Here is a 22,989-nt window from a genome sequence, read left to right on the forward strand (position 1 = left end):
GGACAAGATAACTCAGCTGTTACGCCAAAATAACATGGTGATGGTGATCCTCTCTCTCTCTCTCTCTCTCTCTCTCTCTCTCTCTCTCTCTCTCAACTTGTAAGCCCGGACCTACGGCCTAGAAAACAGTGCGTTAATGTTCGAAATAAGGCAAACAGAGTATTGGGTTTTATATCAAGAAGTGTAAGTAACAAGAGTGCAGAGGTCTTATTGCAACTATATCTTGCGCTAGTCAGGCCGCACCTGGATTATGCGGTTCAGTTCTGGGGCCCTTATTATAGAATGGATATAAATTCACTAGAGTCGGTGCAGCGAAGAATGACGAAAATGATTCCGGGACTTAGAAACCTTCCATATCAGGATAGGTTAAACTAAACTTGCATTCCCTAGAAAGACGAAGAGTGCGGGGAGATATGATAGAAGTATTTAAGTGGGTGAAAGGAATCAATAAAGGCGATATAAATAAAGTTCTTATAATATCCGAGCAGGATAGGACTCGGAGCAACGGATTTAAGTTGGATAAGCTTAGGTTTAGGAGGGAGATAGGAAGAAACTGGTTCACAAATAGGGTGGTGGACGAGTGGAACAAGCTTAGCAACTTTGTAGTAAGTGCTGGAACGCTGGAAAGTTTCAAAAGGAGGCTAGATAGATTCATGGATGATAGAGAGTGGTAGTAACTCTCGACAGGAGCTGCCATGCACAGGCCAACCCGCTTATTGCAGACTCCTTATTTTCTTATGTAAGGATCACGGCTGAGAAAGCAAAATGGACTCTCCTCGTCTCTGAATAATTACCCGTTCGCGACCTGTGATGTAATGGTCATCACGCTCGCCTCGCAAGTGAGTGGACCCGGAGTTCTCGATCCCCGGGCAGGGTGAAACTATGAGGACGTTTCTTTACGCCATTTGCCTCTGTCTACCCGGCAGTAATTGGGGACCTGGATGTTAATCGATTTGCGGATCGTGTTCCGGGGGTAATGGTTAGCCAGTGCAGTTGGCGAGTTGTCCGGTCTTTTCGGACTATTCCTTGACACTGGGTCATGCAACTTGTTAAATCGTTGTGTTGGCGACATCTTCTTCACCTTAAACAAATTCACGGCCTTTCTTGTTACACGAGGGGCGACCATTAAGATTATTATACCCATTGGACCATTTTTTTCCTCTGTAAATAAACTACGACAAATAAACTGACAACTAGGAAGATAATGGAAAAACTGGTTGGGTGGATTTATACAACTGAACGCATGAGCCTTGTGGTATTTCCTCGACCACAGCTGTTTATCAGAGGGTCATCTGGCCAGCTACCCGAAGACGTGTTTTTCTTCACGTGGCCAAAACTAATGATAACATCACATCAAGTGGTAGTATCTGCAACACTACTCATAACATATCCAACACTAGTAATAATACCTGTATATCCAACGCGAGTTATAGCTCCTCCAACACTAGTCGTAACATCAACAGTAGTATTAACATCTCCAACACTAGTCATAACATCCCAACACTAGTCATAACATCCCCAACACTAGTCATAACATCAACACTAGTCATAACATCTCCAACACTAATAATAACACCTCCAACACTAGTAATAGCATCACCAACACTATTAATATCATCAACACTAACAATAACACCTCCAACGCTAATAATAACATCTCCAACACTAATAATAACACCTCCATCACTAGTTATCACATCACCAACATCAGTACATATCCACAAGCCACTCTTAATTTTCCTTTCCAAGTCATTTTCACCATTACTATATGCACGACATCTGCATTGAAGTGTAGTCTTACCGTATCTTCTGTGATTGTCTCTCACTGTGAGGCTAAGGATGACCAGTCGTATGGATGCGTCCACCACGACGGCCAGTACACGTCTGATGCTGTCTTGGTCTCTCTCTAGGAATTTTACACTCACTCGTCCAGCCCACCCAGCCAGCCAATCATGATTCACTGCACCAGCGTTGCCACCCTTCATTCCACACACACACACACACACACACACACACACACACACACACACACACACACACACAACTATGGTAATAACTAGTTTGAGTCATATTTCTAGTTGACCAATCACATATATTGTAAGTCTAATGATCTGGTAACATAAGGATTCATTTAAAAATATATTTACTAAACCAAAATGATAAGATGAATTAAACTGAGCAAGTATATTCTCATCAATACTTCAAAAAAGAAAGAAAAATGATTCAAGGCCGCACACACACAAGTCGTTTCCTTGTCCTCGGGTCATATTTGAGGAGGACTCCACACCACCAAGTTTTTTTTTTCCCTCCGAGTTTTCTTTCCTATTCTATTATAAGCCTGAGAGATAACACTAACAAAAGACGTCACTCAGCTTAGTTTGGAAAGCTTATGTTAATTGTGTATTTGTTCGTTATCCAGTGTTCGGTGTTGTCTTGTGTAACTTGACAGTGTAAGATGATATGAATTTTCTTATTTTGTCACGTGAGTGGGTGAGAGAGAGGTCAGACGTCACACAAAGACACGATGAAAGGCAAGTTGGGCGCCATACTATTGTTATTACCGTTATTATTATTGTTTTTATTATTGTTATTATTATTATTACTGTTATTATTATTATTATTATTATTATTATTATTATTATTATTATTATTATTATTACTGTTGTTATTATTAATATTATTATTACACCACCCACCCACTGCTATAACACCACCCACCCACTGCTATAACACCACCCACCCACTGCTATAACACCAACCACCCACTGCTATAACACCACCCACCCACTGCTATAACACCACCACCCACTGCTATACACCACCCACCCACTGCTATATAACACCACCCACCCACTGCTATAACACCACCCACCCACTGCTATAACACCACCCACCCACTGCTATAACACACCCACCCACTGCTATAACACCACCCACCCACTGCTATAACACCACCCACCCACTGCTATACTGCTATAACACCAACCACCCACTGCTATAACACCACCCACCCACTGCTATAACACCAACCACCCACTGCTATAACACCAACCACCCACTGCTATAACACCAACCACCCACTGCTATAACACCAACCACCCACTGCTATAACACCACCCACCCACTGCTATAACACCAACCACCCACTGCTATAACACCAGCCTTCCAACAGATTACACCTACACAGTTAACGGTACAGCGGTTTGTCAAGGTCACTGGAGTAAGTATACTGTTATCATGGGTGAATATCTTGTGAAATTTAACCATGATTTATTTTTGCTTTTATTCACACACCTGTAATGATTGTTTATCACACCTTAGCTTACAATCCAGAGAAGAACAGCACATATAGCAGTAACTGGATGCGCAGGTGTATAACCACGTAAGTTGACCCAACCTTCGTAATTAAAGTGAGATTAAGACCTGACCCAACAGAGGTCACGGTCACGATGAAACAGAGGTTCTCACCACCACGTGATTAGTTAAACCAGCGTTATGACCTTGTTAATTCAAGAAACTACCCTACCAGCCACTATACCTGACACCTGGCCAAACACACCCAAATTAGTGGCTGTATCTACAGGCTTAACACCTCCAATATAAGGGGCTTACAGCTCCTTCCTTGAGAGAGAGAGAGAGAGAACTCAGAGGCTGACGGAGTCACACTCATCACAAGTCGAGGTCGGGAGGGGATTTCCCTTTCCAGCACCGGGTCCCCAGCTAGCAGAGTCCAGCACCCACCAAGACCTCTCTTCAGCAGTACCAAGCCCTGCAGACAGAGTCCCCAGCCACTGTGCCTCCCTCAGGTCACACGTGAGTCATTGTCAGAGCGGTAGGGTGAGTTACTTACGGTGGGAAGTATATCCATTTTATGTTCGTGTCCAGGAGTCATTGTCTAGTAAGAACACAAGAACATAAGAAAATAAGGAGTCCGCAATAGCCCGGTTGGCCTGTGCATGGCAGCTCCTGTCGAGAGTTACTACCACTCTCTATCATCCATGAATCTATCTAGCCTCCTTTTGAAACTTTCCAGCGTTCCCGCACTTACTACAAAGTTGCTAAGCTTGTTCCACTCGTCCACCACCCTATTTGTGAACCAGTTCCTTCCTATCTCCCTCCTAAACCTAAACTTATCCAACTTGAATCCGTTGCTCCGAGTCCTATCCTGCTCAGATATTATAAGAACTTTATCTATATCGCCTTTATTGATTCCTTTCACCCACTTAAATATTTCTATCATATCTCCCCGCACTCTTCGTCTTTCTAGGGAATGCAAGTTAAGTTTCTTTAACCTATCCTGATATGGAAGGTTTCTAAGTCCCGGAATCATTTTTGTCATTCTTCGCTGCACCGACTCTATTGAATTTATATCCATTCTATAATAAGGGCACCAGAACTGAACCGCATAATCGAGGTGTGGCCTGACTAGCGCAAGATATAGTTGCAATAAGACCTCTGCACTCTTGTTACTTACACTTCTAGATATAAAACCCAATACTCTGTTTGCCTTATTTCGAACATTAACGCACTGTTTTCTAGGCCGTAGGTCCGGGCTTACAAGTACCCCTAGGTCTCTTTCACAAGTCGACTTCTCTAGGTTGATGTTGTTAAGGCTGTATACATTATCAGTATTTGTTCTTCCAATATTAAGTACACTGCACTTGCTGGTGTTGAATTTCATTTGCCATTTTTCAGACCACCCCTGCAGTTTATTTCGATCCTCCTGTAATGCATTTGCATCCTGCCCTGAATTAATCTGCTGCCCTATTTTGGTGTCATCCGCAAACTTGCTTATGTCACTGCTGATCCCAGTATCTAGATCGTTTATGTAGATTATGAACAAGAGTGGGCCTAGTACTGACCCCTGAGGAACCCCACTGGTTACACGGCCCCACTCAGATTTAACACCATCTACGCTGACCCTCTGCGTTCTATCGGTGAGCCATGATTTTATCCAATTCAAAACTTTCCCCTCGATACCATGAGCCCTAATTTTTCTCAGAAGCCTCTGATGCGGTACTCTGTCAAATGATATATTAAAGTGTCCTTGTCCAAACCTCTCTTCTTAGTCAGTCAGTACTCAGGTGGCAGTGTACCTAATGTAAACACACGCCCTCCCTCGCTTAGCCACGTCTCTCCCTTCATTTAATTCAGTTTGAGTATTATTTAATAGTGTGCGGTTTGGAACCCCGAGTAGTACAGAGTGAAAAGTGCTCTAGTGTGTCATCTGAACAGCTCAAGTAAATGTTTCTCATCGTGGTATGTGTGAATTGCTACTAGCATAACAGTCCCCAGAATATGTTCAGTGTTTGATATAGTTTCTCATTGTCCCCAGCGTCCCTAGTACATTTTAATTGTCGGTCAGTGCTACAGCTACCCATTATGTGTTAGTGATGGAAGCTGTGTATCTACTGTTATAACCGAACATGTCTTATAACCTATATCCTCCTCCCTGTCCTAATTTCCACTCCACCCGTCTTACCCTTCCATCCCCGATCCACCCCACCCGGCGCGTCTGTCCTCTGCCCCGCCCGCCCAGTCCCATGTGACCTTACTTATTCCCAGGCTTTTTGAACCATAGTTTATGCTTTGAAATCGATGGTTCGTTTAATTTGATATGGTGAAACTTGCAGAGCTTCACTCGGTGTACTTTTATGCTAGAATGATTTATAATGTATGACGAATTACATTCAGCCGCAGTGGGCAGAGCTACCTCCCTCCACCATCCTAATGAGAACATTGCTGTGACGGAACCCAGAGTTGCCAAACATTGAGGTAATGTTTTAGTAAATATTTTTTCATGGATGCACTTCCAACTAATCTTTCATCCCTATAGGATTGTCTTTCTCTGTCAAATGTCATACACATTACCGCCCCCGTTGCCAGCCGGACGTTAGAGATAACCGGCTTACTTGGGTATGACCTGACATCGCATTTCCAAGCTGGCAGTGATCGGGCAGGATGACGGCGCCTTACGTCACAAGATACAAACACTTGGGTAACAGCAGCAATCAAGAGGTGATGGACCAAGCACTGACCTCCAACCACAAGGAACAGGAATAGCACGTATGAGCAGAGGAGAAGCAGCGTGATTAAGGCAGCACTTCACCTACACCCACTACACTTCTCTCAAGTCCTCCCATGGTCGAGGATTAAGGAGATTTTATATATTTTGTTTTTACGTTAGGCAGTTAAGACGTGTGAAACGAGGCCGTGACGAGGAGGACACATTAAACCCTGGCCGGCCGAACCAGGAAGGGGATTACCGTTGAGTGGGACAGGGCGACCCGGTGCTTGTGCAGCTCCAGTACCGAGACCGGGTACCGGGATGCTGATCCTGCCCCACACGTCGTTCAGAGTGATGGCACCCACCCCAGTGTGACCGGCTACCCCCGGCCGGATTGGCGGAATTACTGAAGAAGTTAAGATAGAGAAATAAAGGATGCTGAACAGAAACAAACTCAGATGGAACAGAAAAACCCATCTGGAATATGATAGTAACTGATGTAAGAGGAGAGTTGCATTATAAACCAAGAGAAAGTGAGAAGTCAAAAGATGTGGAGACTCGACATACAAGGTGCGGTATTGAAGAAAGAAAAACGTACAATGTGAAGAGAGACGACAAGACCTGATGTGCTGACATCAGAAGAAAGTTGACGATGAAGAGGACCAACCCACCACCGATGCTGATAGCAGCTGGTGGAGGTGGTGAGCCATGCTGGGCCACACTACCTTATTGCTGTTGTATATGCACAATGCTTGGGAAAAAAAACAACAAAAACAACCTAACTTGTGAAAGAAGGCGCATAGTTTGTGTATAATGAAGTATTTCATTTTGTGACATCTGATAACATTTACCACAGATAATTTTTTTTATTATTTAAGAAAGATTAGTCACCTTTTCTGCGAGTTTATTTGATCAATGTTTTGTACTACCTAATGCAATGTTGCAGCCATACTGCTGATTGGGCTTTCATTATTTTGACATGGGATGGCAAGGCCATGCAACACCTGTTATTGTTTGCAAAATATGAAATTGTAATTTTTCTCAGATATTTCTACAGGAGTTTACCCTCATTACACACCACCCCTCCCCCATTCTGTCGTCAGGGGACCAAGAGAAGCCCGTGCCCTGAGGATGTGGGTTCTGACTTCGTGAACAGATTACTCAGTGGACAGTAGTTGCTGCGTTTCTTTGTTTTCACGGGTCTTGTCTTGTTACTTGTCCAGGTGATATATTGGACACGTTTCAGGGGCGGACACAAGGCGTGTGGGGTGCTCTTTGCTCCCCTCCCAACAATGCAAACGGCTTCATCTTCTGAAATTTGTGTTATCTATGATCAGGCGCGGGTCAAGAGAGGAATTTTACTTTATGTTCGGTGATGTGTAGGCCAACTTGACGACCAAGTTAGGCTAGGTTAGACCGACGAGGTATAACGCCAAGACCAAACAATACGTGAAGGGCCACACTCTTCCGGTACACAGGCCGCGACGGTGTTGATCTTGGGTTGTGACTTGGTGAGGTGCTTCCGGTCAGGTCACATATAACAGACTTAACAGTTACTACGGTGTTGTGAGTCACGCCATAGTGACAACATCTAGATATAATGAGGTTAGAAAATATAAATCTCTAAGTTTTATAAAAAATTTAGGATTTATTATTTTCGTCTTATTATTATCATTATTATGCGAAAGCCCAAAGAAGTAACAAGTGATAAACTGAGTCTCAGCTCCGGGGACAACGGGGAAAATATAATCGGAAAAAAACTCAATCGAGGATAATGTCGAAATAGAGAACGCAGATGTTGTCTTGTAAGGCTCGCGCAGCTCTGTATGTGTCGCAAGCTGTTGAGATATGCGCGGTATGGCAGGAAGTGACTTGGTGGCCAACTGGGGTACTCTAGAACATAAGAACATAAGAACATAAGAATGGAGGAAACTGCAGCGGGCCTATTGGCCCATACTGGGCAGTCCCGTTTACACCCAACCCCTATTGCTCATATGAGCATCCAACCTATGTTTGAAGCAATTCAGCGTATTCGAGTTAATGATGATATTTGGTAACTTGTTCCATTCATCCACTACTCTGTTTCCAAACCAGTGTTTACCTATTTCACGCCTAAATCTAAATTTGTCTAATTTAAAACCATTGTTACGAGTTCGCTCCTGGTTGGATAGTTTGAGTACCTTTGTAATGTCCCCTTTGTTTAGCCCTGCCTTCCACTTATACACCTCTATCAGGTCGCCCCTCGCTCTACGTCTCTCAAGGGAGTGCAAATTAAGATGCTTTAACCTGTCTCTATACTCAAGGTTCCTAATGCCCGGGATTAGTCTTGTCATTCTCCTCTGAATTCTTTCCAAGGATTCTATATCCATTCTGTAATATGGTGACCAGAACTGAACTGCGTAATCCAGGTGTGGTCTCACAAGAGCAAGATACAGTTTTAGGATGACCTCGCTAGTCTTGTAACTAACACTCCTTTGTATGAACCCAAGTACTTTATTAGCCTTGTTACGAGCAAAAACACATTGTTTACTTGGCTTAAGGTTCCTACTTATCATTACTCCTAAATCTCTCTCGCAGTCGGATTTCTCTATGGCATCGTTGTTCATCTGGTATCTGGTTTCCGTTTACATCTCCTATACTGAGTACTTTACATTTGTCGACGTTGAATTTCATCTGCCATTTTTCAGACCATTCGAAAAATTTGCTTAGATCTTCCTGTAGTTTTGCCGAGTCCTCGTCAGATTTGATAACAAGTCCTATTTTAGTGTCATCAGCAAATTTACTTATGTTGCTGTCAATGCCGATATCTATGTCGTTTATGTATATAATAAATAATAATGGTCCAAGTACTGAGCCTTAGGGAACTCCACTTGTGACGTTGCTCCAATGGGACTTAGTGCCGTTAATGCTCACTCGCTGTTTCCTGTCCTGTAACCACGCCCTAATCCATTTAAGGATGTCACCTTTGATGCCATGAGCTTCTACCTTTCTAATTAGTCTTTCGTGGGGGACTCTGTCGAAGGCTTTGCTAAAGTCGAGATATACCACATCATAATTGTGCCCCTCGTCCACTGATTCGAAAACTGATGAAAAGAATGTTAATAGATTAGTTAGGCAAGAACGTCCGCTTGTGAAGCCATGCTGATTCCTCTGGCTAAAATCCACGTAAGTACTGGTAAGCGTGTCATAATAAACCAGTACTTTCACTCCATCAAGGCTGAACAAGGAGCTCATCTAGTTTCATCTCACAGAAGTAGTTTACTGTGACCTGGTTCACCATTCAAATGAACGCATATCAAGTGCTTGAATCAGGTACAGTCAGACACCACAATCAATCATGAAGAAGAAGAACATAAGAAAATAAGGAGTCTGCAATAGGCCGGTTGGCCTGTGCATGGCCGCTCCTGTCGGGAGTTACTACCACTCTCTATCATCCATGAATCTATCTAGCCTCCTTTTGAAACTTTCCAGAGATCCCGCACTTACTACAAAGTTGCTAAGCTTATTCCACTCGTCCACCACCCTATTTGTGAACCAGTTCCTTCCTATCTCCCTCCTAAACCTAAACTTATCCAACTTGAATCCGTTGCTCCGAGTCCTATCCTGCTCGGATATTATAAGAACTTTATCTATATCCCCTTTATTGATTCCTTTCACCCACTTAAATACTTCTATCATATCTCCCCGCACTCTTCGTCTTTCTAGGGAATGCAAGTTAAGTTTCTTTAACCTATCCTGATATGGAAGGTTTCTAAGTCCCAATCATTTTTGTCATTCTTCGCTGCACCGACTCTAGTGAATTTATATCCATTCTATAATAAGGGCACCAGAACTGAACCGCATAATCGAGGTGCGGCCTGACTAGCGCAAGATATAGTTGCAATAAGACCTCTGCACTCTTGTTACTTACACTTCTAGATATAAAACCCAATACTCTGCCTTATTTCGAACATTAACGCACTGTTTTCTAGGCCGTAGGTTCGGGCTTACAAGTACCCCTAGGTCTCTTTCACAAGTCGACTTCTCTAGGTTGATGTTAAGGCTGTATACATTATCAGTACGTCGCGGGAATATAAATGGATATAAATTCACTAGAGTCGGTGCAGCGAAGAATGACAAAAATGATTCAGGGACTTAGAAACCTTCCATATCAGGAAAGGTTAAAGAAACTTAACTTGCATTCCCTAGAAAGACGAAGAGTGCGGGGAGATATGATAGAAGTATTTAAGTGGGTGAAAGGAATCAATAAAGGGGATATAGATACAGTTCTTATAATATCCGAGCAGGATAGGACTCGGAGCAATGGATTCAAGTTGGATAAGTTTAGGTTTAGGAGGGAGATAGGAAGAAACTGGTTCACAAATAGGGTGGTGGACGAGTGGAACAAGCTTAGCAACTTTGTAGTAAGTGCGGGAACTCTGGAAAGTTTCAAAAGGAGGCTGGATAGATTCATGGATGATAGAGAGTGGTAGTAACTCTCGACAGGAGCTGCCATGCACAGACCAACCCGCTTATTGCAGACTCCTTATTTTCTTATGTTCTTATGTAAACAGCGGTGTATTGTCTAGGTCAGGGTGAACATACGATCAAGCTAAGGAGATACTGGTGTGTTCTCACCCTAGTAAGATGTGTAAGAGGCGGGAGGATGTTAGGACGAGCGTTTTGGCGAGTTATCCACGTTGTATACAAACAAGAGTGACTCGGTAGTATGTCAACACAAGAGGAAAGTCAAGGTGTTGGATGTATGTAGCGGAAGTATCTGCTGAGAGTGATACAGTGTAATTTTCACTTTGTCGTCTTATATTTTCTAGTACCATTGATTAAATTAATGATTTTAAACCACGGCGATATTTTTAACTTTACGCCTCGAAAAATGTTTATAATACAAAAGACTCGAGTAGAAATGGCCACTATCTGCATCATGTAGTGTTTGGTAATGAGCCACAGCTTCTGCATCACCGATCATCTTTACGTGGATGTCTGTTTTATTGTCTCTATTTATACATTGTGGCAGTGTGTCCTTATGTTATCACCACAGTAATAAAGATAAAGAACTGGAATTTGGTAGGGAGGTGCGGGAGGTTTAGTTAGGTTAGGTTAAGTTAGATTTTCAATGAAACTACTTATTTATGATCTACAATTCTACATGATCATCTACAGCCAACCAGAAGTTACCAAAAAAAAAAAAATAAGATAAATACCTAGAAGTTTTCAGTAATCGTATGTCAGCTGGTTTTCTTTGTGGCTCTGATGAAAACAGATTTATTTCTGAAACATTGCGACAGAAGGAATAAAAAATAATACCCAAACTGGCACCTCGTCAAGCTAACATCGTATTGCAGCTGTCACGTACAACTTTTTAATATATTCTGTATATATATATAATATATATATTAGTTTTCCCAGTTCATAGATTCTGATTAACAAATATTTATATATGTTCTTTTACAGGAAGTGTAAAATAAACTAACTGAAGAAACACTAAGACAATAGCTCATGTTATCATACCTTTAGAAATACTGAAGGAAAAACCTAAATAAAACACTCCGTACACCACACAAGGGATTAAATCTCATCTTACAACAGATTCTTGGTAGATGGAACGGGCCGATTCCCCTTACCATGACTTAGCTTTGTCCCCTGTTGACCTTACTTAACTCTCATTTGGAACCAGTGTACCAGAACGGCGGGTTACCCCTGACGTGTTACATTCGTGGTCAATACTCAGTCACTTAAAAAAAACTATCTGTATTTAAGGGGGCCGATGAAGTTCAGAATGAACACCATTAAGTTAAAATAAATTAGCTAATGTTACATTAATTTCCTTTACGTTTACTTGTTTTATCTGGTAATTTTAGTTTTTTTTATTAATTCTAGTTTTGGGGTAAGTCTTTTATTTGTTAACGATAAATAATTGAATTACCGAAACACGAAGTAGATTTTCCATCGTGTTGACTGAATTTATATGGTGTATAAGGGAATCGTGGTGACGAGGAAACTCAGAATGACGCAGCAGTTTTATTCAGTACATTCAACATTATACAAAAGTGAATGAACAGGTGTATCGTAAGCCCAGACTTCCTTCATTACCTGCCCGCTAATAAACGAAAGAACTAAAGCAGAGGGGATTGGTTTCATTCTACGAGCGTTACGTATCTATACAGCGAAGAACATGTAAATGAAGAATGAAGGACGATAGCTGTGAGACAAAGAGAGACGAAAAGAGAATTCGTCACTGCTGCATTCAAAGTTTGCTGGGAGAGTTGACAGGTATTGGGGAGGGAGAAACAATAGCTCAAGCACAACTGTCAAGGAGATGGTAAACAAGAGACGTGGTAATACTATTTTTTTTTTAATTTTGCCTCTATCTTCCTCCTATAGCCACACCTTCGCCGCCATAATAATAATATAACTACTACTGCTACTGCTATTACTACTAATGATAATAATAATGTAATTAGTTCCATATATAAAGGGTCTCAGGCAGTACTTATCCCATTGCTTACTATGGGGAAACATGAAAAGGGGTGTCGGAGCGAGTCAGTGAACAGAAAAATACCATTATAAACCATTGCCCTTAGCACCTCCTAATGTGACAAGAGGCGGAAACAGTAGATAAGGATGTGATAAGAGAACAGGAAATATGATAAAAGATAATCGAAGCAGTTTACATCACAATGAAAAAAACATCATCATCATCATCATGTCATCTGGAAGGATTGGTGAGTAGGCTAAGGTCGTCGGGTCAGTACAGGGGAGTGGGTGGGAGTTAGCGGCCCATGAGGCAAATCAATTATTGGGTCTTATAAAAAGGTCGTAACGATCTTCAGGAGTGAAGTGCCTCCCCATCTGGAGTACTGTTACCCCGTCTGGTCCCCGAGATATGCTAGGGACTGTCAGTTGGTTGAAAATGATCAGAGGAGGGCCACCAGACTGGTGCCTGCACTTCGGCACCTCAGCTACCCTGAGAGATTGGAGAGCCTGAACTAGCCTAGCTTATACTACAGACGGGCAAGGGGTGACCTAATTGAGGTGTATAAGCATCTCAAGGAACACTACTCAGTCGAGTGTCCTTACTTGGAGCTGGCGGACGCTCGCCCCACAAGGGGTCACAGCTCAAGATTGAAGAAGCCGCAAGTCCAGAAAACTGCGAGGGCAAACTTTTTCGGAGTGAGAGTTGTGAACTCTTGGAACAATCTGCCAGAAAGTGTTGTGACGGCACCGAGTGTGAGCTGTTTCAACACCAGACTTGACCAACACTGGAGCAGGTTCAGGTACATTCAGGAGCCGGTGCATGCCCAGTACTTGCGAAACAGAGACGTGACCGATCGCCCAAGCGGTTAACGAGCCGATCAGTGGTGAAGAAGATAAAAGAAAAAAATCAGAAGGACGAATTCCGGGGCAAGGGGCGGGATGACGTGCGAGGATGGGGGTATACTGTATATGGACCTGTATGTAATCGTTTTCTCCTCACTACAATCCAATAACAATGAGGCAAGTGAGCCACGGCATCTACTTCTACAACTTCCTTCCGTCCACTTCATGTCCTTCCACTAAACCTTTTTCACCCCTGTCACCTGTCTTTATAGTAATTTGTTCTGTGTCATACTCTCTAAGGAAGGCACACCCCCAAGAGAACAAAACTCCAGGTCACTTTAGCATGATGTTAAGTACCAACCAACACGAGGTGACATACAAACTCGCCTCGATGTCACACAGATCAAATATAATGAAATATATTATCACACAGAGATTGGTAGGCCTATGGAAAAGTCTATACTAGATCAAGCTTTAGAAACGTGGGCTGTACTGGGATCTAAAGCTTATTAAGACCACTGGAAAGATCCTACAATTCCTACACAGTCCATTGGCCTCCGACCCTCAGCATAGGCGATAGGTGAATTAGGTAGTGAATATGTTATATATATATTCGACAAATACAACACCTCTTCCATCTCGTTGCTAGAATGTGACGAATATAATTATGACCTTCAAGGATAATAAGTATAATGGCTGTGCTTAAACTTTGAACGGAGTTGAGGAAAAGGAGGAGGGGAGAATAAAGGTGGAGGGGAGAGAAAAAAAAGGCGAGAAAGGAGGGAAGAAAAGGAGGAGAAGAAGAGAGGAAGTGAAAGAGGAGAAGGCGGTGGTGGTGGTGGTGGGCAAAACATACCCAACAAGGCAAGTTTTTTTTTTGTTCTAACAAGTACAATAGACGCCCTCTGACCGTTCCACAAGGTCGCACATCAAAAAACCAAATGACTAATAGTAAAAATTCACCTAAAACTAAAAACGACTATGTACTCCTTACACCATCAGAAGCGGGCGATGGCGTGTTAAAGATACAAGATAATAAGACACAGGTATAAAAATAATTGAATAAAGCTCATAACGTTAGTATTAGCTTCTGGTATAGTCACCCCTGAATTATCCACTACAGAAAATGATTCAGGCAATTTTAAGAGTTTCCTGTTTTTTTTTTTAAAACGGTGTTATGCAGTTAATGGAGATTGCGAACAGATATATCATGTAATTATCTTCGTTCATGGCTACACTTATGATGAATATAATGAGGATAAATGTAGTTGACTTGGATGTAATAAATGGCTCTTAAAGCGTCTGATTAAGTGTGTGTGTGTGTGTGTGTGTGTGTGTGTGTGTGTGTGCTCTAAAACAAAACATTACAAGTGTCTATGGATCTCTATGTCTATACATGTCAACAAATCTATCATAAATTCCATATTTGTTTTCTTGCTATAAACCAAATAACAAAAGAGCATCACTCAACAACCTATTGAGTCACTGGAAACACCTGTAGTTTTTTCGTCATTGGTGTGGTTAATGTACTAGTACTAGGGAGATAATTACAGGTAAATTACACTACACACCTTTACGTTAATTGATGGGTAAGTGATGGTCTGGTTATACCTGTGTTTATCTGACAGGTGGAGCAGGTGGGGGTGATTCTTCAGGTGGATTCTTCAGGTGGGCGTGTGGGGGGTGATTCTTCAGGTGGAGCGTGTGGGGGTGATTCTTCAGGTGGAGCGTGTGGGGAGTGATTCTTCAGGTGGAGCGTGTGGGGGTGATTCTTCAGGTGGAGCGTGTGGGGAGTGATTCTTCAGGTGGGCGTGTGAGGGGTGATTTGCAGTGGGGGGTGGGGGGAGATTCTTCAGGTGATCCATTACAACTATTAAAACAATGTACAGATACAGAAGCTTGATGGTGTATGTGGATGGAAGGAAGGAAGGAAGGAAGGAAGGAAGGAAGGAAGGAAGGAAGGAAGGAAGGAAGGTTGAAACGCGCGCCAAAAGTAAAATTCCCAACACAAAGTCCGCTTCCTCAGTTGCCACACCTTATCTCTTTAAATAAATCACACTCATGTTACTCCTATACCTGGGCTACCACACACACCAACCCTGGCCCTTGGTGGCGGGAAAGTTACGAACATAATTGAAAGAAAACGCAAAGTAAAGCCCTCAGAAATATTCTAGGTTTTCCCATGGCCAGTAAATCATTTATTTTAAGTAAAGAACTAGAAGTAAACAAAGAGAGAATTAAGTTAACCTCATGATAGCACTGGGGTTCTTGCGTGGTAAACCAGACAACAATATATCCGTGAGTCAACGAACTGGTGAATCTAAAGTGACCCAAACTACAGCTTCACGGAAGAGGATAATTGGATTAGACAGCGTGGACAAAAGCTGAGACACAACAGCATTTCCTATCCCCCTGGTGGATAGTTCTCTTCGCTTTCACAACGTCCACATAACCGGTCAAACTCCTTACCTTCAAACACACTAACAAAGTGAGAGCTCTCGAACACATTTGTCTCTGAAACCAGGAAAAATATATGTGTCTAGCTGACGAGGGTGTTGGGTCAAGGTGCTGTGGATCCCCTCTCACATGGGCCTCGGTCAATACGAGAGATGCCTTCGTTAAACTCAAGTCTAACAAAAAACACTTATAAACTTAGTCTGTCAAAGAGAACCTTAAAATGTTTAATAAAAAAAGAACTTGTTGATGGATTCGAAGCTAACAGACAAGTGCAGACAGGCGCTAGTCAATCAATTGTTAACCCTGATGAGATGCATCAAGTAGAACATGTAAATGCGGTCAGAGAGACATAATAGCCGCACACTCCAGCATGACGCCCTAGACCTTGAGGAAATAATCCACACAAGGACAGGTTCAAGTTCGCTCTGTGTACAATAACATATCATCTCCTTAGGTAACATAACTGATGTATTAACTCTAGCCACATTTACCACCCTAAGGCAGCTCCTAAGAACTAGACAGGATCTGCTAGAAGTCCTTCGTAACCTCTACTCTGTAATTCTTTCTCGCTACCGCCCACAGGAGGAGTATGGGGTGTACAACAAACTAGCTGTTGACGCGGTAAAATTCACATTAGCACTGCAGTAGTCCCGAAGAATATCTAAGAAATCCTCTTTTCTTACTCTTTACCTGTAGGTCATTATACAAGTTAATTGGCGCTCTGTCTGTCGTACGAGCAGGTGTAGTTGACAAACTCGTTGATAAACACTGTCTTTATCCCAAGACTCGTTCTAGCATTCGGACTTAGCTTAACCTCGGCGTAAAGGTAAACACTAATTGTAGGTGTAAACAAAAACTCGTCCACCATCACTACTACCACCACCTACTACCACCACCACTACCACCACTACTACCACCACCACTACCACCACTACTACCCACCACCACCACCACCTACCACCACCACCACTACCACCACCACCTACTACCACCACCACTACCACCTACTACCACCACTACTACACCACCTACTACCACCACCCACCACCACCACCACCACTACTACCACCTACCACCTACTACCACCACCTACTACTACCACCACCACCACTACCACCACCACCACCTACTACCACCACCAACATCATATCAGCTTAGAAATAAATATAGGTAAATTATTTATATGTGGGGGTCGTGAAAGTAAAACAGACGTTAATAGTGTGTCGATAGAACCTAACCCAACTTAACCTAATCTAACCTAACCTAATCTAACCTAACCTAACCTACAGCAAAATCAACAAGATCACATTACCTGTGAATTTCTAAAGTGACTAGCTACAAAAATTTACCTGGTTATGGGAGACGAGAATTGCATATAAATTATCAACGTTTCTGGCACACGCACACACACACACACAACGCACTAGTGAAGGGGACTGTAAACCTAAGGAGCCCCTGTAAACGCACTAGTGAAGGGGGACTGTAAACTTGAGAGCCCCTGTAAACGCACTAGTGAAGGGGACTGTACACGACAAACCGCTTCAATGAAAACCCCACGTGATGCAGTGCTATGTTAGGTTAGGTTGTTGGTGTATTCAGATCGTCCCGTTACTAGTACCCTTAGACATCGTTATAAGACTCTCATTATAAGCCTTCACCAACGGCAGTCATTTAAGGGCACCGCTAGTAAGTCTTATTTACCAAACTAACCAAAACAAACTGACAGATATTAATACAAACACAGCCATCTGTATTACTGTATCCCACCACCACAAGCTTTATAGCCCTCTCGTGGGGTAAATCACTAGTCGAGCATTATAATAACAGTGCTCAGCGTCGCGTTAAATAAAAACCTCCAGTGATTACAAGACAAGACAAAAAAAAAAAAAAAAAAAAAAAAAAAAACCTAGAAATTTGGATCCGAAAATTTTAATGAATTTTTAACAGGTTTAAAAAAAAAGCTCGATGATGACATGATTCAAAATATAAAAAAAAAACTTGTGAAGTAACAATGTAACAATGGGTGGGAGAAACATTGGTGTGGAAGGTGGTTGCTGAGTCATACATTCCCTCCTACTCACTCTCACACACACTCACTCCACAGCTGATATATCATTGTTATTATTGTCTTTTCCAGGTTCGGTTAGGTTAGGTAATAAATTACTCCATGTTAATACATTACGACTCTCCCTATGACGTCACATCACCTACCTAAGTTAGACGAGAGAGAGAGAGAGAGAGAGAGAGAGAGAGAGAGAGAGAGAGAGAGATTCCCCTATATGTTACACTATGGCGTTGGAGAATTTACGATTTTCCCCCCCAGATATACTTCAAACCTCATGACTCATACAGGGCCAATATCCACGTCATCATCATCGTCATCATCATTATTATTTACGAAAGAGCAAACATGACTGTGTGGGGGGATACATGACCTAGTGTGTGTGTGTGTGTGTAGGGGTGAAGAGAATGTCACACCACACCACTTAATTACAGACGAGAGGACTTACCTGAAGGAACGCTCAAGGTGTGATGACAATTGGTACCGGATTTAATAGGACCCACTGAAAGGTTTATAACTTCTCTATGGCATTTTACTTTTTTTTTTGTTAATTAGGTTAGGTTAGGATAGGATAGGTTAGGTTAGGTTAGGATAGGATAGGATAGGTTAGGTTAGGATAGGATAGGATAGGATAGGTTAGGTTAGGTTAATGTATGGTGATTATTTCATATCTGGAAATTTAAGGCAACATATTCAAGGGGGTTAAGTCACTTTACACGAGGGAGTCAAGTCATTATACTCAAGGGACTAATTCATTATACCCAGGGGGCTAATTCATCATACTCAGGGGGCTAATTCATCATACTCAGGGGACTAAGTCATTATACCCAGGGACTAAGTCATTATACTCAAGGGACTAAGTCATTATACACGGGACTAATTCATTATACCCAGGGGACTAATTCGTTATACTCAGGAGACTAATTCATTATACTCAAGGGACTAAGTCATTATACACGGGACTAATTCATTATACCCAGGGGACTAATTCGTTATACCCAGGGGACTAATTCATTATACCCAGGGGACTAATTCATTATACTCAGGTGTGTTTTTATAATGAATATTCACCACAATCACCTTACACCACGACAGACAAATTACGATTTAGTGCAATAAAACGGAGCTTATAGTATGTGAATAAACTAGAGAGGGATAAAGGGGAAGGGAGGGGTTAAACTTCGTGTCATCCTTATACACTAATTAAACTAATCAAAGCAAAATTAACATCCATAAAATTAACATATTGGTATTTTTATTTTAACTTTTGTATGTAAGGAAATATAACATCTGTGTTGATAAAGTGTTAGATTATCACAAGAGGTTAACGGGAAGGATTTAATTTAATCTCTCGTCAGGTGGATAATAGAATTGAGTTAATTTAATTAGGTAAATATAACATTCATTGTTAGTTAAATATTTTATGGGCTGTGAAAACGTCAGGAGGTATTTCAATTGTTATTTATTTATTTATTTTGGCTTTAACAGTTAGTTGTTTTGGGGAATTTTTTTTTTTGTCTTCTGAGTGAATGTGTGTTTCTGTGTCTTCCTCTTCCTCTTCCTCCTCCTCCTCTCCAAGACCTGTTTTTGTTTGTGGTTGCTAAAGGCTAGTGCTCCTCCTCCTCCTCTCCAAGACCTGTTTTAATATGCGTGGTTGCTAAAAGAAGCACCTCCTCCTCCTCCTCCTCCTCCTCCTCCTCTTCCAGCGTATGTTAAGTTAGGTTAAGTTACACACACCACTGGTACTAGTGAACGTATCTACAGTAGTTCAGGTAGAGTCGCAGTGTAAATTGGAAGTTATTTCTGGTTGCTATACGTGAGTTTTAAATAAAGTCAAAACAGCTCTTAGAATATTTATGGATTCATTGTACACAAAGGTAAAAAAATCAGGCTTGCCCAGTTAGTTTCACCGTGAGGTAATATAAAAACCTTACTATTTTTAGCTCTTTCCTGTCACAGTAACCGACAATGTTTCATCATACGCTGGGGGAGTGTGAGCATTAAGCCTCTTGGCGTCATTATATACGCAAGAGTTTATTCCCGCATGTAAAGGGACTTTTTTCCCCAGATGTAACTAAATTTCTCCTGTTTTCTTTGTATATGAAATTATAAATCAACAAAGAGTGTGTTTTTTTTCCGGGTGTATTTCTGGTTAATAGAGTGAAGTCATAATTTCCTTTAGGTTTGGTTGAAGAACGGGGAACGTTTTCAACATCGTACTGATACAAGTGTACTAAATGTCATCATGTTCCGAGAAAGAGAAGGACGGTCGGTATTTTTCAACAACTTCTATCAAACCTGACACTGGCTAAGGCATTTTACTGAAATATTCCTACGATAAGTGGACCAAACATCATGATTTTTTTAGTGCGCGTTTAGTTCTGAATTTAGAGTGCGTTTTGTTCTGGGTTTATAAACAACATAAACTACCTCACACTGTTGTGTTTTGGGGATTTTACTGACAAAACAAAAAAACAAGTGTATACGTTTGTGTTTTTATGGCTTAATAACAAAAATAAACTCTGTGCTTTTATATATATGTGACTTTACTCATAAAATACCCGGCTTTTGTATTTTTGAAGGATTAAACGAACAACAAACCCAGCCTGTACTGTTGTGGCTTTACTGAGAGACTAAAAACCCAGCCTGTACTGTTGTGGCTTTTACTGAGACTAAACCCAGCCTGTACTGTTGTGGCTTTAAGAGACTAAAACCAGCCTGTACTGCTGAGAGACTAAAAGCCAGCCTGTACTGTTGTGGCTTTACTGAGAGACTAAAAACCCACTTACATGTACACTTATGACCTTTTGAATGTAACGTCAGGTGGCTTAAGTGACTCACAGAGATTTTCAGAATATACAGAAAGAAAATGTCACTCGTAGTATAGGAAAAGTTTCTTTGGTTTGACACTCCTAGGCGTTACTTGTTTCGTTGGAAGATTAGACCCCAGCTTATTTCACTTGAAGATTAGACCCCCAGCTTATTTCACTTGAAGATTAGACCCCCAGCTTATTTCACCTGAAGATGAGACCCCCAGCTTATTTCACTTGAAGATGAGACCCCAGCTTATTTCACTTGAAGATAAGATCCCCAGCTTATTTCACCTGAAGATGAGACCCCCAGCTTATTTCACTTGAAGATTAGACCCCAGCTTATTTCACTTGAAGATTAGACCCCAGCTTATTTCACCTGAAGATTAGACACCCTAACTTAACCTGGGAATGCTAGATTGAATTAGGTTAGCATTGGAGTGGCTCTCTCTCTCTCTCTCTCTCTCTCAACACTGCTAACACCAGGATCCAGAACCAGCTATGTGTGATGAGGCTGACCTTCAAGTAGTAGTGGTAAACCGGAAGAGTGGGTGTCTGTAGATCGACTATGACTCGAACACACACACACACACACACACACACACACACGGAAGGGTCAAGACGTACCTGGCGCTCCTCTCGGAGCAGCCAGGTCAACTGTTATGTTGGCCCATACCAACCCCCTCCCCTGAACCCTCCTCCCCACCGGAATATCAACAAGTTCTCGCCAGAAGTTACTATTTCATTTAGGAAAGGAATGGAACCAGTGTTAAACAGAGGAACAATGGTGAACAGTGCTGTCATGAGAACAACTCAACAGTAACAGTCGTACCTGTTAACCTTCACAGTGAGGTCCCAGGTACCAGTGATACCTCGCCCGTGAGACCCAATCTGACAACCAGTGATGTGTTAATTGTTCACGATAGGAAGGCCTTGACCAAACTCACTCATATAACACCATCTGTGAGGGAATTACTACACCACGTCAGGCCCCTCATAACAACACCATATATGTGAAGGAGCATTACACCACGTGAGGCCTCATAACACCATCTGTGAGGGAATTATTACAATCACGTCAAGGCCCCCTCATAACACCATATGTGAAGGAGCACACACCACGTGAAAAAAGCCCTCATACCATCTGTGAGGGAATTACTACACTACGAGGCCCTCATATAACACCATCTGTGAGGGAATTACTACACCACGTGAGGCCTCTCATAACACCATATGTGAAGGAGTTACTACACCACGTGAGGCCCCTCATAACACCATCTGTGAGGGAATTACTACATCACGTGAGGCCCCTCATAACACCATCTGTGAGGGAATTACTACACCACGTGAGGCCCCTCATAACACCATCTGTGAGGGAACTACTACACCACGTGAGGTCCCTCATAACACCATCTGGGAGGGAATTACTACACCACGTGAGGCCCCTCATAACACCAGCTGTGAGGGAACTACTACACCACGTGAGGTTCCTCCTAACACCATCTGGGAGGGAGTTACTACACTACGAGGCCCCCATATAACACCATCTGTGAGGGAATTACTACACCACGAGGCCCCCTCATAACACCATCTGTGAGGGAATTACTACACCACGAGGCCTCATAACACCATCTGTGAGGGAACTACTACACCACGTGAGGTCCCTCCTAACACCATCTGGGAGGGAGTTACTACACTACGTTTTTGCTGTTCAACACCTACAATAATCTGTATGTTCACTATGTTCCTTCACCTTTCTCTAATGAAGACTTTTGTTAAACCACCAATGTATGTAATAAGTCATTTATGTCCAATGTATATTTTCAGCCTTCGGGCTGCAGAACTTTTTCAATAAACCGTCAATTATTATTATTATTATTACACACACACACACACACACACACTACGTGCTTTCTTAACTTGACAACGCCCTGTCCACCACCACTAATAATAATAATAATGGCAACAACAGCAACAACACCATTCACAACAACAACAACAACAACACCACCACCACCACCACCACCACCACCACCATTCACAACAACAACAAACCCATAACAGTGAACCATAAGACAACACGTGTTAAGAATTTCTCGCGGGTAAATAAAATCTTCAGTTGTTAACGAAAACAATATATACCATGACATAATTTAAAGGCTTCGTGATAAGCTTGACCTTTAACATTTAATTCAGGTTCTTGTTGTTGTTGATTCACCGCCTAATCGTATGGGTGGCTTGTTTAGGTTAGGTTATCGGTTGGTTGGTTAGGTGAAAGAAACAGGTAGGCGGAGAAAATGGATAGATAGAGAAACGGGTAGATAGATGAGGAGATG

General features: G+C 42.0%; 1 protein-coding gene across 2 annotated transcripts in view; it reads right to left on the minus strand.

The window, feature by feature from the left end:
- LOC121870286 overlaps positions 1 to 22,989 on the minus strand; it is a 66,068-nt gene that overhangs the window by 10,248 nt on the left and 32,831 nt on the right. The window contains exon 1 of one of the 2 annotated variants that reach the window (XM_042372075.1): positions 1,802 to 1,910. The exons of the other annotated variant lie outside the window; for it this stretch is intronic. The gene's annotated coding sequence lies outside the window, so the exon portion shown is untranslated. Of the gene's footprint in view, positions 1 to 1,801; positions 1,911 to 22,989 lie in introns of those variants that run through there. 2 annotated transcript variants of the gene reach the window in all.

The sequence above is a fragment of the Homarus americanus genome, unplaced genomic scaffold (genome assembly GCF_018991925.1).
Source record: "Homarus americanus isolate GMGI-L3 unplaced genomic scaffold, GMGI_Hamer_2.0 scaffold18710, whole genome shotgun sequence".
Taxonomy (NCBI): domain Eukaryota; kingdom Metazoa; phylum Arthropoda; class Malacostraca; order Decapoda; family Nephropidae; genus Homarus; species Homarus americanus.